This window comes from Coregonus clupeaformis, chromosome 21 (assembly GCF_020615455.1).
Source record: "Coregonus clupeaformis isolate EN_2021a chromosome 21, ASM2061545v1, whole genome shotgun sequence".
NCBI lineage: Eukaryota > Metazoa > Chordata > Actinopteri > Salmoniformes > Salmonidae > Coregonus > Coregonus clupeaformis.
The window spans coordinates 7,106,961-7,122,937 of NC_059212.1; the positions used below are offsets into that span (position 1 = coordinate 7,106,961).

Here is a 15,977-nt window from a genome sequence, read left to right on the forward strand (position 1 = left end):
GGAGCGAGACAAGGGATGAGTTACAGATGGAATTAAAATGAGCTGTCTCTGTGGTGTTACAGTGTGGATGAGAGAGGAATACACACCACGCAGGCACGTCTCTCACACTCACACTGACAGCAACACACACGCAACGTATCTGTCTGTTGTATTCGGTATGGGTGGTCCTCTGTAGCTCAATTGGTAGAGCATAATAGGGTAGTGGGTTCGATCCCCGGGACCACCCATACGTAAAAATGTATGCACACATGACTGTAAGTCTCTGGATAAAAGCGTCTGCTAAATGGCATATTATTATTATATTATTATTGTTTGTGTTATGTAAAAGTAGGATTACGTTTGTTTAGTATCGGGCTCAGTGACGATTAGCAGGGCAGCAGGCCCATAATTAAACACACACACACACACACACACTTTGCTGATGCAGTCAAACCAGGATAATACAAAAACAGCAGGGCTGTACTTCTATAAGCAGAAACAACATCTCCCTGTTATTGCAAAGTGCAATATACTGTAACAGGGTCATTTTCCCTACTGCTTGAATATAGAAAAAACAACACTAGGTAGTCATCTGGATGAAACCTTAGACATTTCATATTTGCAATGTCCAAAGAGTTAAATGAATAACACAATGGTGACTACATTTTTTCTGATGACATAAGCATTGAACATGCTACATCAGTGGAAATAAACTGATAGTGGTGATCTCACCATAACATTGCCTTGATCCTCCATCCATGTGCCCTGATACGACCCTGGTACCACCCTGATACGACCCTGGTCGACTAGCCAAAAACTCATATCCGCCTAGTAAGCGGGTAATCAGTGTTTCCATGAAGGAAGAGCTTTAGTTAACAGGGCTTTAGTTAAGGACAAACCCATCGAGGCAGGGCTTTAGTTAACAGGGCTTTAGTTAAGGACAAACCCAGGAGGCAGGGCTTTAGTTAACAGATCTTTAGTTAGGCCAAACCCATCGAGGCAGGGCTTTAGTTAACAGAGCTTTAGTCAGGACAAACCCATCGAGGCAGGGCTTTAGTTAACAGGGCTTTAGTTAAGGACAAACCCATCAAGGCAGGGCTTTAGTTAGGGCTGGGCGATATGGCCTACAAATATTTTTATTTATTTATGGGCGATCCACGTGATGGTGTGGGGGTGCTTTGCTGGTGACATTGTCAGGGATTTATTTAGAATTCAAGGCACACTTAACCAGCATGGCTACCACAGCATTCTGCAGCGACACGCCATCCCATCTGGTTTGCACTTAGTGGGACTATCATTTGTTTTTCAACAGGACAATGACCCAACACACCTCCAGGCTTTGTAAGGGCTATTTGACCAAGAAGGAGAGTGATGGAGTGCTGCATCAGATGACCTGGCCTCCACAACCCCCCAACCTCAACCCAATTGAGATGGTTTGGGATGAGTTGGACGGCAGCGTGAAGGAAAAGCTGCCAACAAGTGCTAAGCATGTGTGGGAACTCCTTCAAGACTGTTGGAAAAGCATTCCAGGTGAAGCTGGTTAAGAGAATGCCAAGAGTGTGCAAAGCTGTCATCAAGGCAAAGGGTGGCTACTTTGAAGAATCTCAAATATAACATATATTTTAATTTGGTTACTACGTGATTCCATATGTGTTATTTCATAGTTTTGATGTCTTCACTATTATTCTACAATGTAGAAAATAGTATAAAAATAAAGAAAAACCCTTGATTGAGTAGGTGTGTCCAAACTTTTGGCTGGTACTGTATATCTACATTTTTTTGATGTTTTACATTTACATTTGACATTTTAGTCATTTAGCAGACGCTCTTATCCAGAGCGACTTACAGGAGCAATTAGGGTTAAGTGCCTTGCTCAAGGGCACATCTCTCTAAATAAGCGTTGTTGTACAATTAAAGGTAGAATACACTGCATTTCAAACAGTCAGCAATAATCTAATGAATTCAGGGCTTGTGAAGTTATACCTAGGTTAAATATAAGACTTCCACAACCATAAGACCCACTAATAATTAAATTATTTCATCAAAATAGTTTAACCTGCTTTTTTGTTGTTGCAATAATCAAGTCTGTCTATGAAAATGCCCTTCTTCTTTACAAATGTAACTAGAACCATGCATAATGCACATTCACTAATGACTAACTTCTTGTAGTAGGCATTATAGAAAATTAACACAGGTCTGAGGGCGGCAGGTAGCTTAGTGGTTAAGAGCGTTGTGCCACTAACCGAAAGGTCGCTGGTTCTAATCTCCGAGCCGACTAGGTGAAAAATCTGTCGATGTGCCCTTGAGCAAGGCACTTAACCCTAATTGCTCCTGTAAGTCGCTCTGGATAAGAGCGTCTGCTAAATGATTAATTATTTTTATTATTATAGTCTCATCAACAATCTCTCAAGCCCACGTGCTAGCGATTAGCTAGCTAATCTTTATATTTCAAGTTTAGCCAACTTGGATCTATTTGCTAGCTAACAAGGTTGAACAGTTGAATTGTTATGAACATACCCTTCTGTCTGTCCCCAACTGTTTGAAAAGCATGTTAGCCTATCCACTTTGTTCAGATGTTGAAATCAAGTGGCCTACATTATTTCTCAGAATGAGAACGAGTTGCCAATTCCTTATATAATTGTGTTTTATGCTTATTGCACATTTATAAAACACATACTAGACAGCTAGTATAACAGTATTTGGCTAAAATGCTGCTAGCGGTACGTGGTACCCCAGTGCCACGCGCGACAAACTGAGCATACATTTTCCAGAATCAATGTTCATTAATACTCTTATTTTAGTAGTGTCTGCTCTGCGCGCAATTTGAGTAGTTGAGACATAAAAAGGGTATTGTTAGAAAAGTTAACTTCTCTATTACAGTAAAATAATGTCTCGATGTGTTTCGGTATCCATATGACCGATTCTGTTGGACCAAACCTCAAATGCAAATAGCGAGCTGAAACCGCTTATCAGAGAGGAAGATGTGATCTGTCAACTTTGTTGGCGTTAGAGGCAGGGGGAGGGGCTTGGTGTGTGTAAACCATAGAGGAAGAGGTGAGGCGAGAGGTTTCACACTCGCTAAAATCTGCCCAAAATAAGACCAATGCGTTTCTATGGGCTTATTTTGGACATAAGCTTGTCGCCTGCCTTCCCGCCTTTGGGACAACAATTCCCATTGTTAGGGCGGAGGTGTGCATTTCTTCATTATATACAGATCTCTGGTGTAAATGGGGAGGTGCACACAGCACAGAAGGAGTAAAAAGACAAGACCAAAAATACAACACGAGAACAAGCGGACAAAAACACTCATAAAAACGAAAAATAACTAAACCTTGATTCTTGCGATACAGGCATTTGGAATATCGCACAAAAACATACATTTAATCGAATGAATTAGATATATCGCCCAGCCCTAGCTTTAGTTATAATATATAATAATAATAATATGCCATTTAGCAGACGCTTTTATCCAAAGCGACTTACAGTCATGCGTGCATACATTATTTTGATTTTTTTGTGTATGGGTGGTCCCGGGGATCGAACCCACTACCTTGGCGTTACAAGCGCCGTGCTCTACCAGCTGAGCTACAGAGGACCACATACATATAGTTAAGGACAAACCCATCAAGGAAGGCTTTAGATATGGCACTTCCAACGACAGGGCTGTGGGTTCGATTCCCATGGGGGACCAGCACGAAAAACTAAAAACATGTATGCATTCACTACTGTAAGTCACTCTGGATAAGAGCATCTGGTAAATGACAAAAATGTCAATGTAAAAATATAGTTAACAGGTCTTTAGTTAAGGATATACCCATCAAGGCAGGGCTTTGGTTAACAGGGCTTTAGTTACGGACAAACCCATCAAGGCAGGGCTTTAGTTAACAGGGCTTTAGTTAACAGGATATATCACTAACCTCACCCACCATACAACAGTGAACAAACTGCAACCTTGAACAATATATTAATTGACAATATCAGCCATCTACTGTTTGACAATATCAGCCATCTACTGTTTGACAATATCAGCCATCTACTGTTTGACAATATCAGCCATCTACTGTTTGACAATATCAGCCATCTACTGTTTGCCTTTGTGCCTTGTGCCTTGTCGCTATTCTCATATTAGCCTTGGATCAAACTTGTGTCCAACTGTAGGAAGTTGGTGGCAGTTGGTAGGAATTTAAGCCTTAGCTTAGCCTTCAGCGCTACTAATCAGCAAAACAACTCACATTTACCTCCCTCATAGCGGCTTATGCTAATGCTGATAAAACTAAAACACACCTTAGATAGCCTAACCGCAATAAGCCTTAGCATTCACTGCAACAACAACAAAAACAGCCAAACAACTAAACAACTCATGACAATATGACAGTGTGTCTACATAACTGCGACTGAGGCTGCCTGACAGTGGTTGTGTTATTGCTGTGGGATCGATATGGGAGTTGGAACGGTATCGACGGACGAGATGTAATGCTCCATTTCTCAGAGATTGAAATCAGGTTATAGCGTGGGGAGCGTTAATCCTATTACCAATCTGTCATTTAGGTATTTCACATCATCATCATCCTCCCCAAACTTCCTATGGTTTACGTAACCCTGTGGGACTATCATTTGTTTTTCAACAGGACAATGACCCAACACACCTCCAGGCTGTGTAAGGGCTATTTTACCAAGAAGGAGAGTAATGGAGTGCTGCATCAGATGACCTGGCCTCCACAATCCCCCAAACCTCAACCAAATTGAGATGGTTTGGGATGAGTCGGACCGCAGAGTGAAGGAAAAGCAGCCAACAAGTGCTCAGCATATGTGGGAACTCCTTCAAGACCGTTGGAAAAGCATTCCAGGTGAAGCTGGTTGAGAGAATGCCAAGAGTGTGCAAAGCTGTCATCAAGGCAAAGGCTGGATATTTGAAGAATCTCAAATATAAAATATATTTTGATTTGTTTAACAGTTTTTTGGTTACTACATGATTCCATATGTGTTATTTCATAGTTTTGATGTCTTCACTATTATTCTACAATGTAGAAAATATTCAAAATAAAGAAAAACCCTTGAATGAGTAGGTGTTCTAAAACTTTTGACCGGTAGTGTACATTCATTACAGAATTCACAACACACGAAGTGTGTGCCCTCAGGCCCATACTCCACTACCAAATATCTACAACACAAAATCCATGTGTACGTGTGTGTATAGTGCGTATGTTATCATGTGTGTGTATGCATGTGTCTGTGCCTATGTTTGTGTTGCTTCACAGTCCCCGCTGTTCCATAAGGTGTATTTTTATCTGTTTTTTAAATCTGATTCTACTGCTTGCATCAGTTACCTGATGTGGAATAGAGTTCCATGTAGTCATGGCTCTATGTGGCTCTGTGCGCTTCCCATAGTCTGTTCTGGACTTGGGGACTGTGAAGAGACCTCTGGTGGCATGTCTTGTGGGGTATGCATGGGTGTCTGAGCTGTGTGCTAGTCGTTTAAACAGACAGCTCGGTGCATTCAACATGTCAATACCTCTCACAAATACAAGTAGTGATGAAGTCAATCTCTCCTCTACTTTCAGCTAGGAGAGATTGACATGCAAAATGTAAAATATTATTAATGTTTTCTCTCTGTGTACATCCAAGGGCCAGCCGTGTTGCCCTGTTCTGAGCCAATTGCAATTTTCCTAAGTCTCTCTTTCTGGCACCTGACCACACGACTGAACAGTAGTCCAGGTGCGACAAAACTAGAGCCTGTAGGACCTGCCTTGTTGATAGTGCTGTTAAGAAGGTAGAGCAGCGCTTTATTATGGACAGACTTCTCCCCATCTTAGCTACTGTTGTATCAATATGTTTTGACAATGACAGTTTACAATACAGGGTTACTCCAAGCAGTTTAGTCACCTCAATTTGCTCAATTTCAACATTATTTATTACAAGATTTAGTTGAGGTTTAGGGTTTAGTAAATTATTTTTCCCAAATACAATGCTTTTATTTTTTGAAATATTTAGGACTAACGTATTCCTTGCCACCCATTCTGAAACTAACTGCAGCTCTTTGTTAAGTGTTGCAGTCAGTTCAGTTGCTATAGTAGCTGGTGTGTATAGTGTTGTGTCATCTGCATACATAGACAAACTGGCTTTACTCAAAACCAGTGGCATGTCGTTAGTAAAGATTGAAAAAAGTAAGGGGCCTAGACAGCTGCCCTGGGGAATTCCTGATTCTACCTGGATTATGTTGGAGAGGCTTCCATTAAAGAACACCCTCTGTGTTCTGTTAGACAGGTAACTCTTTATCCACAATAGAGCAGGGGGTGTAAAGCCATAACACATATGTTTTTCCAGCAGCAGACTATGATCGATAATGTCAAAAGCAGCACTGAAGTCTAACAAAACAGCCCCCACAATCTTTTTAACATCAATTTCTCTCAGCCACTCATCAGTCATTTGTGTAAGTGCTGTGCTTGTTGAATATCCTTCCCTATAAGCATGCTGAAAGTCTGTTGTCAATTTGTTTACTGTAAAATAGCATTGTATCTGATCAAACACTATTTTTCCAAAACTTTACCAAGGGTTGGTAACAGGCAGATTGGTCGGCTATTTGAGCCAGTAAAGGGGGCTTTACTATTCTTAGGTGGCGGAATGACTTTTGCTTCCCTCCAGGCCTGAGGGCACACACTTTCTAGTAGGCTTAAATTGAAGATATGGCAAATAGAAGTGGCAATATCATCCGCTATTATCCTCAGTAATTTTCCATCCAAGTTGTCAGACCCCGGTGGGCTTGTCATTGTTGATAGACAACAATACTTTTTTCACCTCTTCCACACTCACTTTACAGAATTCAAAATTACAATTCTTGTCTTTCATAATTTGGTCAGATATACTTGGATGTGTAGTGTCAGCGTTTGTTGCTAGCATGTCATGCCTACGTTTGCTAATCTTGCCAATGAAAAAATAATTAAAATATTTGGCAATATCAGTCGGTTTTGTAATGAATGAGCCATCTGATTCAATGAATGATGGAGCTGAGTTTGCTTTTTTTCCCAAAATGTCATTGAATGTGCTCCAAAGCCTTTTACTATCATTCTTTATGTCATTTATCTTTGTTTCATAGTGTAGTTTCTTCTTCTTTTTATTCAGTTTAGTCACATGATTTCTCAATTTGCAGTACGTTTGCCAATCGGTTGTGCAGCCAGACTTATTTGCCATTCCTTTTGCCTCATCCCTCTCAACCATACAATTTTTCAATTCCTCATCAATCCACGGGGATTGAACAGTTTTACAGTAATTTTCTTAATGGGTGCATGCTTATTAGTAACTGGGATAAGCAATTTCATAAATGTGTCAAGTGCAGCATTTGTTTGCTCTTAATTACACACCACGGACCAACAAATATTCTTTACATCAACAACATAGGAATCACTACAAAACGTATTGTATGACCTCTTATACACTATATTAGGCCCAACCTTTGGAACTTTGGTTTTCCTAGATACGGCTACTATATTGTGGTCACTACATCCGATGGATCTGGATACTGCTTTCAAACACATTTCTGCAGCATTAGTAAAGATGTGATCAATACATGTTGATGATTTCATTCCTGTGCTGTTTGTAACTACCCTGGTAGGTTGACTGATAACCTGAACCAGGTTGCAGGCACTGGTTACAGTTTGAAGCTTTTTCTTGAGTGGGCAACTTGATGAAAGCCAGTCAATATTTAAATCACCCAGAAAATATACCTCTCTGTTGATATCACATCCATTATCAAGCATTTCACACGTTATACAGATACTGTCCGTTAGCACTTGGTGGTTTATAGCAGCTTCCCACAAGAATGGGCTTTAGGTGAGGCAGATGAACCTGTAGCTATATTACTTCAACAGTATTTAACATGAGATCCTCTCTAATCTTTACAGGAATGTGGTTCTGAATATAAACAGCAACACCTCCACCACTGGCATTTCTGTCTTTTAAGTAAATGTTATAACCTTGTATTGCTACCACTGTATTATCAAAGGTATTGTCTAAGTGAGTTACAGAGATAGTCAGAATATGAATGTCATCTGTTACTAGCAAGTTATTAATTTCATGAACCTTGTTTCTTAAGCTACATATGCTAACGTGGGGTATTTTGAGCACTTTTCTGGAATGCTTGCTTGTTTTCATTGCTTTACTGGGAAGCTTAGCAGAAGTACTGCAGGGTGAGCTGCACACAGTGGACTTCCTACTAGGGCACACCGCCTCAGTGCTAACAGCATAAATCTGGTTCATAGACACATGATTGCTGCATACAATAGCTGTAGGATCAGCAGAGGCATTCAGGGCAGTTAGAGGGACATAAATTAGGTTTCTTACATTGTGTCTACCAATGCCCCTGGTATAATGTACATAAAGCTAAAGTATTATGATGACTCAGCGACACAATGGTAGGGATTAGCTGAGCTGGGCTTGGGTCATTGATAAGTCATTGTCTCATCGCAGCCTTATAATTCTGTGAAAGGATCCAGGAACCCAAATGATTTGGATGGATCCCATCCTCCTTATAAAACGTGTTTTGTTTCCAAAAGGTATCGAAATTGTCAACAAAAGTTACATCCATTGAGCTGCAATAATCACGTAGCCAGTTGTGAAGAGAAATAATCCTGCTAAAGCATTCAATGCCACCATTCAGAGAGGGCGTAGGGCCAGATATGATGGGTATTTGATTAGTGTCTAGCAGAGAGTTAATCAGCTCTTTGAAATCCAGTTAAAAACTGTTCAGAGCTGCCCTTCATAATGTCATTAAAACCCACATGGACTACGATAGAATCAATGTTCTGGCGTAGTACATACGGGAGCAGCTTAGTAATGTCATTTACTCGAGCTCCGGGATAGGACATGTTTTTTTCACCAGGAACAGTCACGTCTTACCATGGAGCTGCCCAAAATCACGGCTGGCGAGAAGGACGAGGAATTCCGCCCATTCCCACGCTTCACAGGATGGTGCAGAAAAGGTACAACTTTCCACTCTGCGTTTTCCCCAGTTTCTTACATAGGCTGGCTACCTGCGTGATCAAGGAAGCCACCTCAAGCCTATAATCCTCCGCAAGCAAACAATTGCCGCATTGGAACTCTGAGTGATCCGGTTTGTCCCGAAACAAAGCGTAGTAGATACAGCTCCTACAGCGCTGGAACCGTTCATTTACCTCTCCAGACAAAGAGGGCTCCATTGGAAAACTCATCTGGGACTAACTTCGTCAGCTTGATGGCTAATGTTAGCAGCAGACTTTAACCTGTCAGTTAAGCAGGATTCCGGGACAAGAAATAGTGGTTCTAGCTGTTAAAAGCTAACCGCGTTGCGGAATCCATGCAAAAACAGGTTTGGTATTTATGTTTAACAAAGATTTGTTATGTTTTAGTTAAAATAACAAACAGTGTTTCCAGTCTGCTGAAATGAAGAAAGGTATTTCTATCTGTTTCTCTTCTATACACCTCAGTGTGCAAGCCATTGCCATCTTTCTTAAAACAAAAAATCCAAAAAGGAAGCATGTTCTTTATCGGATACTAACGTACATTTAATGGACGGCATCCTGGAATTCATGTATGTAAATAATTCCTGCAATTCAAGATCATCACCTGACCAAATAAAAAAAATGTCATCAATATATCTCATAAACACTTGATAACATTTGAATAGGGATTATCATATACAAAGTCCAACTCAAATTTCCCCATAAATACATTTGCATAATTGTGCGCAACTGGCGATCCCATAGCAGTTCCTTGAACCTGAAGATAATAACAGACTTCAAACTTTAAATAATTCTTAGTCAATATTTCACTAGTCAAGCTCAACAGTAGTCATTGGGGGGATCCAGTTCTGTTCTTTGATTCAAATAATGTTTTATTGCATCTAAACCCTCTTGATGAGGAATATTCGTATAAGGTCTAGAGTGAGGCCTAAGAGGGTTTTATAAATAAGCCTCAACCAGTGGGTCTTCCGTCGGGTATACAGAGATGGCCAGTTTACAGAGGAGTAAAGAGTGCAGTGATGTGTCCTATAAGGAACATTGGTGGAAAATCTGATGACCGAATGGTAAAGAACATCTAGCCACTCGAGAGCACCCTTACCTGCCGATCTATAAATTACGTCTCCGTAATCTAGCATGGGTAGGATGGTCATCTGAATCAGGGTTAGTTTGGCAGCTGGGGTGAAAGAGGAGCGATTACGATAGTGGAAACAAAGTCTAGATTTAACCTTAGCCTGCAGCTTGGATATGTACTAAGAGAAGGACAGTGTACCGTCTAGCCATACTCCCAAGTACTTGTATGAGGTGACTACCTCAAGCTCTAAACCCAGAGAGGTAGTAATCACACCGGTGGGGAGAGGGGCATTCTTCTTACCGAACCACATTACTTTTGTTTTGTTTTGGAGGTGTTCAGAACAAGGTAAAGGGCAGAGAAAGCTTGTTGGATACTAAGAAAGCTTTGTTGTAGAGCGTTTAACACAAAATCCAGGGAGGGTCCAGCTCAGTATAAGACTGTATCATCTGCATATAAATGGATGGGAGAGCTTCCTATGTTGTTGATGTAAATTGAGAAGAGCGTGGGAACTAGGATCGAGTCTTGGGGTACTCCCTTGGTGACAGGCAGTGGCTGAGACAGCAGATGTTCTGATTTTATACACTGCACTCTTTGAGAAATGGTAGTTAGCAAACCAGACCAAAGACCCCTCAGAGACACCAATACTCCTTAGCCGACCCACAAGAATGGAATGGTCTAGTATCAAAAGCTTTGGCCAAGTAAATAAAAATAGCAGCACAACATTGCTTAGAATCAAGGGCATTGGTGACATCATTTAGGACCTTTAAAGGTTGCAGTGACACATTTACATTTTAGTCATTTAGCAGACGCTCTTATCCAGAGCGACTTACAGTTAGTGAGTGCATACATTTTCATACATCCATAACCTGAGCGAAAACGAGATTGCATACCAAAGAGAATACTATAGACATCAAGAAAGCCAGTCAGTTGATTATTGACAAGTTTTTGAATCCCCCCCCTGAGGTTTTGCTATAAGAGACCCTCAATTTTACAGGTTTGTTTAGAAAAGGTCAGATTCGCCTAAGAAACAAGCATCACATTATATGTCTATCATTCCTGATGGCAGTTTGCCTTGTCACAACTGTGTCCACTGTGATGCCATGATCAGAGGGAACTCTCTTATCCGTCCCCATTGGGGTGAGAGGATAAAGGTTTGAGGTAGAATAACATGCAACACGAAATATGTTGTATATCTCCTTCAGTGTTCCTGTAACTTGTATTATGTGGGTAAGACCAAACGTGAACTTAAGACAAGGATATGTGAGCATAAAAGCTCCATTCGCAAACCAATGATGAAAAATCATCGGTTGCCAGGTATTTCAATAGCCATAATCATGGAACTAAGTGCCTTACGTTATATGGGCATTGAATTGGTGAAGGCGCCACGTAGGGGAGTAGATAGGGATAAATGACTTCTCCAAAGAGACATATTGGATAGACTGCTTGGTCACTCTTGCCCCAGCAGGCCTTAAAAATGTTCTTTCTTGTTTTTTGTAGTAGGTTATAAATAGGCCAAACATTTTGGTAATGACATCATCATGTATTTGTATTGTGTGTCTACCTTTATTTGATTTTCATGTTTTCCCCACAGCTCCCTCTGCCGGGATCTCTTGATTGGGCCAATACTGACTGTGAATGTATAATTATGCCCACCTTTGTGGTCTTTTTGTTGTGACATTGGTTGCCATTGCCTTGCACGCTGACAAAGGGCTCATACCCGAAACGTTCGTGTGGCAACACAAATATGTCAATGTAAGTACATACAGTACACACAACAAGTAGGTCACATGGAGGAGAGGCGTTGCACCGTGAGGTGTTGCTTTATTTGTTTTTTGAAACCAGGTTTGCTGTTCACTTGCGCTATATAAGATGGAAGGGAGTTCCAAGCAGTCATGGCTCTGTATAATACTGTACGTTTCCTTGAATTTGTTCTGGACCTGGGGACTGTGAAAAGGTATTTATTTGTAGCACTTGACCATATGGCTGGACAATAATCATGATAAGATAAAAAAAAATAGAGCCTGCAGGACTTGCTTTGTGGAGTGTGGTGTCAAAAAAGCAGAGCATCTTTTTATTACAGACAGACCTCTTCCCATCTCTACAACCATGACAATTTACAATCTAAGGTAATACCAAGTAACTTAGTCTCCTCAACTTGTTCAACAGCCACACCATTCATTACCAGATTCAGCTGAGGTCTAGAACTTAGGGAATGATTTGTAACAAATACAATGCTCTTAGTTTTAGAGATGTTCAGGACCAGTTTACTACTGGCCACCCATTCCAAAACAGACTGCAACTCTTTGTTAAGGGTTTCAGTGACTTCATTAGCTGTGGTTGCTGATGCGTATATGGTTGAATTATCAGCATACATGGACCCACATTCTTTGTTTAATGCCAGTGGCAGGTCATTGGTAAAAATAGAAAAGTGTAGAGGGCCTAGAGAGCTGCCCTGCGGTACACCACACTTTACATGTTTGACATTAAGGGAAGCTTCCATTTAAAAAAAACTCAGTTCTATTAGATAGATAGCTCTGAATCCACGATATGGCAGAGGTTGAAAAGACATAACACATACTTTTTCTCAACAACAGGTTATGGTCAATAATATCAAAGGCTGCACTGAATTCTAACAGTACAGCTCCCACAACCTTCTAATTATCAATTTCTTTAAACAAATCATCAGTCATTTGTGTCAGTACAGTATATGTTGAGTGCCCTTCCCTATAAGCATGCTGAAAGTCTGTTGTAAATTTGTTTACCGAGAAATAGCATTGTATTTGGTCAAACACAATTTTTTCCAACAGTTTACTAAGAGCTGGCAGCAAGCTGAGGTCTGCTGTTAGAGCCAGTAAAGGCCACTTTACCACTCTTGGGTAGCGGAATGACTTCCCTCCAGGCCTGAGGACAAAGACTTTCCTCTAGGCTCAGATTAAAGATATGACAGATAGGAGTGGCTATATAGTCATCTACCATCCTCAGTAGCTTTCCATCTACTGTAAGTTGTCAATGCCAGGAGGTTTGTCATTACTGATCGATAAAACAAATTTTTCCACCTCTCCCACACTAACTTTACAAAATTCTAACTTACAATGATTTTATTTAATTTCGTTTTTTTTATGCATGAGTACAATGGCTCACTGTTCATTGTTGGCATTTCCTGCTTAAGTTTGCCCACTTTGCCAATGAAGTAATCATTAAAATAATTGGCAACATCAAATGGTGATGACTAAACCGAAAGATGGAGTTGAATGTCTTTCTGCCAATAATTTCATTTAAAGTACTCCAAAGTGTTTTTCCATTATTCTTTATATCAATGATCTTGGCTTCATAATACAGTTTCTTCTTTTTTGTTGTTGAATTTAGTCACATAATTTCTCAATTTGCAGTAAGTCACCCCATCTCTTTCAACCATACAGTTTTTCAATTCCTCATCAATCCATGGATCCTTAACAGTTCTAACAGTCAGTTTCTTAACAGGTGCATGTTTATCAATAATTGGAAGAAGCAATTTCATAAATTCATCAAGTCATTCCACTGGGCACACACTGTTTGAATCAACGTTGTTTTCATGTAATTTCAATGAAATTACGTTGAACCAACGTGGAATAGATGTTGAATTGACGTCCACATCAGTGAATAAAAAGCTTCGTCCCACATTCCATTTGCTTAGCTGAAAGTTTTTTCCTTTAGCCTTCGCCTTATCGTCTCACAACCCTGTCATCCTGGCTCTCGTAACCCGACACACCGGCAACGATAGAAGCCAGAGTTGGAGACAGACCTTTGTTTTTTGTGCTAATTTTTCTACGTCACTCCCAACGGACATAGTTCTAACCTTTTACGTGACACCCGAGACCCAGAGCCTCTCTAAGGTTTCGGGGGAATGTGAGCCGACCGTGGCCCAGCTCGACATGTCCCCAGAGTGGGAGAAGTGAAAACCTGAGCCCCCTGCTCCCTGGCTAGGCTATCAGAGCTCCACACAGATGCACCAGGGGCCTAGGCCCGGTCCGCCTGCCAGGGCCAGATCTGGTTTCCCACCTGGACAGAACATAATACCTCCGTCCGCTTCGTCCACCACTCCTCTCCTTTACCTGTCCAGCTGACACATGCTGTTTGTCTCATCTCTACTACAGCCACGTAAACATCTACACAGCTGTATTGGAATGGTTATATCATCGAGCAAGTGCTGCCCTTTGTGAGGGCTTGCTGAGTGCAACCTTGCTTAGAGGGTATTTGCTGATTGTTTGAAATATGTATTGACTTTTATCACTGCAGGTTTTTTAATATGATATGATGACCTTGCAAGCCAAACAGCAACCCAAATGTACCATGTTTTCAATAAAATATGATTTCATAATTTCAAACATGACGTTTTGACACATTTAATTTTAGATTATGTACTGTACTAGGGCTGGGCGGTATACTGTATTTTACTATACACCGGTATGGATGCACTGGCCGGTTTGGGTTTTTACTTTACCTTCTATAACGGTATTTCAATGTATGGTTTGTTACATGTGATACACTACTCGGCGTGTGTAATGTCCGTTTTTATAGTTGACTCCGTTTGCTATATGAGACGTCTTCTCCTTCCTCCTGCTTCAGGCCGCTTCCCACACCAAGCCCCGCCCCCCTGTTACTCAAGGAGAGAGCAGTTGCTCGACCACGGAGTCACGAACACTTTCTTGCTGTTCCCACTGCTGCACTCTGCAAGGTCGGCTAGATGCAGTACGATGTTGGTGACATGCTGCTTTCCACAAGCGTTCTATAATTACATTAAACTTATAGTTTGTGTGTGTGTGTATCTCACTGTCTGCAAACTACTGTCTCCTAGTTTGTCTTTTCTTAGCAAGTTGTGGCTAAAATAAATCTTGTTAGCCGCTAATGCTAATCGCTAGTCAGACAGATAGGAAGAGGTGAAGCGAAGGCTTGTCGCCTGCCTTCCCGCCTTTGGGACAACGACTCCTATTGTTAGGGCGGAGAAATTAGCATCTCCTCATTATATACAGATCTCTGGCAGTGGAGGCTCCTCAGAGGAGGAAGGGGAGGACCATCCTCCTCAGTGAATTTCATAAAAATAGTGAAACATTAAAGAAGTTATAATTTCAGTAAAACTATACTAAATATAGTCACCAAATAATTGATTAAAACACACTGTTTTGCAATGAAGGTCTACAGTAGCCTCAACAGCACTCTCTTGGGTAGAACCATGGTGTAGTCGGAGGACAGCTAATTCTTTTCTATCTTTCTCTGGGTACATTGACTTCAATGCAAAACTTAGGAGGCTCATGGTTCTCACCCCCTTCCATAGACTTACACAGTAATTATGACGACTTCTGGAAGACGTCCTCCAACCTCTCAGAGCTCTTGCAGCATGAACTGACATGTTGTCCATCCAATCAAAGGATCAGATAATAAATATAGTGCTGAAAGCATAAAGTACAGCTAGCTAGCACTGCAGTACATAACGTGTGGTGAGTAGTTGACTCAAAGAGAGAACAAGACAATAGTTGAACAGTTTTGAACAAATTAATGTCTTCAAAAATTAAGGAGAAGCAGCAGAGAGACAGCTAGCTATCAATGTCAATATAAATTTTTTTCTTCTTCTTAGTTTACCTTTCACTTACTTAGCTAATGCAGCTAATTTAGCCTACTCAACAAACTGACTCAAACAGAGAGGGGTGCTAGCTATTTATGTTAGCTAGCTATCCACACTGCAACTATTCACAGTCAAGGTAAGCTTTCGGTTGTATTAATTTATTGTGAGATTTGGTGGGCGGCCCTCTATTGGCAGATTTGTTGCTGTGCCATATTCTTTCAATTTTTTTTATAATGGATTTAATGGTGCTCAGTGGGATGTTCAAAGTTTCGGATATTTTTTTATAACTCAACCCTGATCTGTACTTCTCCACAACTTTGTCCCTGACCTGTTT

At 40.8% G+C, this 15,977-nt stretch overlaps 1 protein-coding gene across 1 annotated transcript in view; it reads right to left on the minus strand.

Moving 5' to 3' along the window:
- Positions 1–15,977, minus strand: part of LOC121539007 (calcipressin-3) — a 60,532-nt gene that overhangs the window by 29,425 nt on the left and 15,130 nt on the right. The gene's annotated exons all lie outside the window — the stretch shown is intronic.